Source organism: Hipposideros armiger, unplaced genomic scaffold (assembly GCF_001890085.2).
Source record: "Hipposideros armiger isolate ML-2016 unplaced genomic scaffold, ASM189008v1 scaffold_824, whole genome shotgun sequence".
Classification (NCBI taxonomy): Eukaryota; Metazoa; Chordata; class Mammalia; order Chiroptera; family Hipposideridae; genus Hipposideros; species Hipposideros armiger.
The window spans coordinates 322,586-325,464 of NW_017732174.1; the positions used below are offsets into that span (position 1 = coordinate 322,586).

Genomic DNA, 2,879 nt, shown 5'->3' on the forward strand with positions numbered 1-2,879 from the left:
CCCGGCCCCCCGCGCGCGAGCCCATTGGCTGCAGCCGCCGCGCGCGGGTCAGTCCCCGCCGCGCCCACCCCCATTGGCCGCCCCGGGGGAACGTCAGTCATATGCAAATAAGGGCAGGGCGGGGCAGGCTCCGGTTGGCCCCTAGCCGGCCCGGGCGGGACCGCGAGAGGAGGGAGGCAGGGCGAGCGCACTGCAGTAAAGGCGCCGAGCCAGGGGGGCGGCGGTTGAGGGCGCTGCGCTGCGGAGGCCCAGGGGCTGTGTGTGGTGCCGTGTGTCCAGTACGCGCGAACAACACGCTCACACGCGGCTCAGCCCACGTGGGCGCGCAAGGCCCCTTAGGGCAGACGAACTGCGCGTACGGTTGGGGGAGCCACCCGTGAGCCCTCAAACCAACTCACACCAGTGCTCGCCCGCCCGCGTCGTTGCGCGCGCGTACAACCCCCTCCACACACACACACACCCCCAGCCCTCATAGACAAGACTTGCCTGCCACACCCATTATTTCATACACACCCCACGGTCACATGTACCTTCGGTCTTACAGTCACACACAAAGTCACAAACCTTGAACACCTGCTCACATACATGTACTCCCTCCCACACTCACGGTCCATCACTCCCCGCCCACCATCAAATACACTCGTTCTCACCCATCTTCCTGTGAACCATTTCATACATGCCCTGTAGTACACGTTGCATGAATGCATATCCTCACACGTTCTCTGGCCCATATGAATCATACAAACAACATATCAAACAGAATGATCCTGCATACCTCTTCACAGTCCATCACACACACCCCATATCCCCCACACACAACCACACATACACTTCCATCTTCACACTTTCAGACGGCCTTCCTGGCACTCCTATCCCCAACACAGACTAACTCTCACAGACACCACCATCAGTGACCCCACACACTATACAAACTTACCCTAGTGAGCACTAACTACCTCAATACCCTGGCCCTTCAGGTGTACAGAAGACCATGGCCATTGACTGACATTCAGCAGCCACCCCCGGACCCTCTACCTCACAGTGTAAGTCAAGGGGCCACAGAATGCCACCATGGGCTGGCCCTACCACCCTAGACTGGGAGCCACCCCTTCCAGGAAAGGGTGAGGCAGAAGGAAACTAACATTGAGGCTGCTGTGCTGGGAGCTCATATGTATTATCTTGTTCACTGAATCCTCACAGCCACTAGGGAAGAACACTTTGTTATGCCTATTGTTCAGATGAGAAAATGAGGCTCAGAGAAACCGAATGAATTGTGCAAGATCATGCAGCCAGACATAACAGCCAAGGGCTCCAACTAAAGTGCTCTTCCCACTACTGAAAATTTAAACTCTGGGTGGACACAGGCAGAGACTCCCAAATAGAGGTCCAGGAATATGGTTAGACAATGATACAGAGAGAGACGGGTTACAGAAAGGTCAGAGGGCACACACTGAGACACAGGCAAGGGGCTGAGGCCCAGCAGACAGAGATGCAGAGGCCTTGGATCACCCAAGAAGGCCCCTGGGGCCACACCCAGTAGAGGTAGAGGCCTGGGGTCACACCTGGGCAGGTAAAGGTTGTACAGGCTCAGATGGACCAAGCCTGGGCTCCCACACAGGTGGGGTCAGAGACAGGAGCAGACAAATCCTTATCCCAGCCTGCCCCATCCACTAACAGAGGGCAAGGCATGGAGAAGGGGCAAAACCCGGGTAACCTGAGCCCAGAGGGGAAGGAGAGGTCTGTAGCCTTCTGACCTCCAGAGACTGCAGGGCCAGACACTTGGCTATGAGCCTGGAGGGGCCACCAGAGGGACTATTAAGTGACTGCCCCCTCCTCTGTATGCAGCCCCAGACTCAGACCCTCCATTACCTCACTGCCCCAGGGACTGCAATGTGAGGCAGAAATCAAGGCTGAAATCAATGTGGCTGCTATCTCCCCACCGCTGCCCCCTCCTCTTCCCACCGGTGAGTCACCTATTGGCAAGTTAACCCCTTCCCCACTGCAGTGCAGCCCAGGGACAGAGCTGAGAGGAACTGTGCCCCATGCTCGCCCACTTCTGTTGGGTGAGAAAAAGTTAGGCCTGGCACAGCAGAGAAAGCAGGCCGTACACATCTGGAAGGGTTGCACATCTGGTAGAAGACACAGTGCCCACATAGGAGGGTTGGGAAGAGGCCCCTTACAGGGGAGGGTACAGCCAAGTGGGGGCCCAGCCTGGCAGGGAGGGGCCGGAATCCGGGCAGGAAGGGCCCCTCTGCCCTGGGCACTGGGCCAGCCCTATACTTAGCTTCCATTGTTTGGAGTGGAGAAACCCTGGGCGGGGGTGATCAGGAGTGGAGAAGAGGGAGCAGGTCCTATATGTACACAGCTCCATCTCTCCAACCATCCCCAACCCTAACTGGGGCCTCCCTAGTTAGAAAATGCTGAGGAGGTTCCCCAAACCAGGGCCCCAGCCCCATCTGAGAGGGGGTGCAACACCACCCCTCACAAGGCAGGTACTGAGCACAACTATAGTGCAGCCAGCCACCCCCCTGTACCACTCCATAACCAACTCCACAAAGAGTTTGGCCCTAAACAGTCCCTCCCCACAGCACCACCCCACCACAGCCTGGGGACAGGGAGCCCAGACAGAGACACCAACTGCCACCCAGGGCGGCACAGGCCGAGGCCTGCCCAGAGGCCTGGGGCATGCAGCCAAGGATGCTGACAGACTGAGGGACAGGCTGACACGCTCTGAACTCACGGCCCGTTTATTGAGCCCGGAGGGCACCCCGCCCCCGCCGCCCACGGCTCGCCACCCTGTACGGGACCCCACCTAGGCTCACCACCCCGATGTCCCCAGATCCCCTCACCCGCTCCCCACATAGACACCCACCCACCCA

The 2,879-nt window shown here is 58.8% G+C and overlaps 1 protein-coding gene across 5 annotated transcripts in view; it reads right to left on the minus strand.

Moving 5' to 3' along the window:
- The window catches only part of CIC (capicua transcriptional repressor), a 23,461-nt gene that overhangs the window by 11,859 nt on the left and 8,723 nt on the right, over positions 1-2,879 (minus strand). The window lies entirely within an intron of this gene.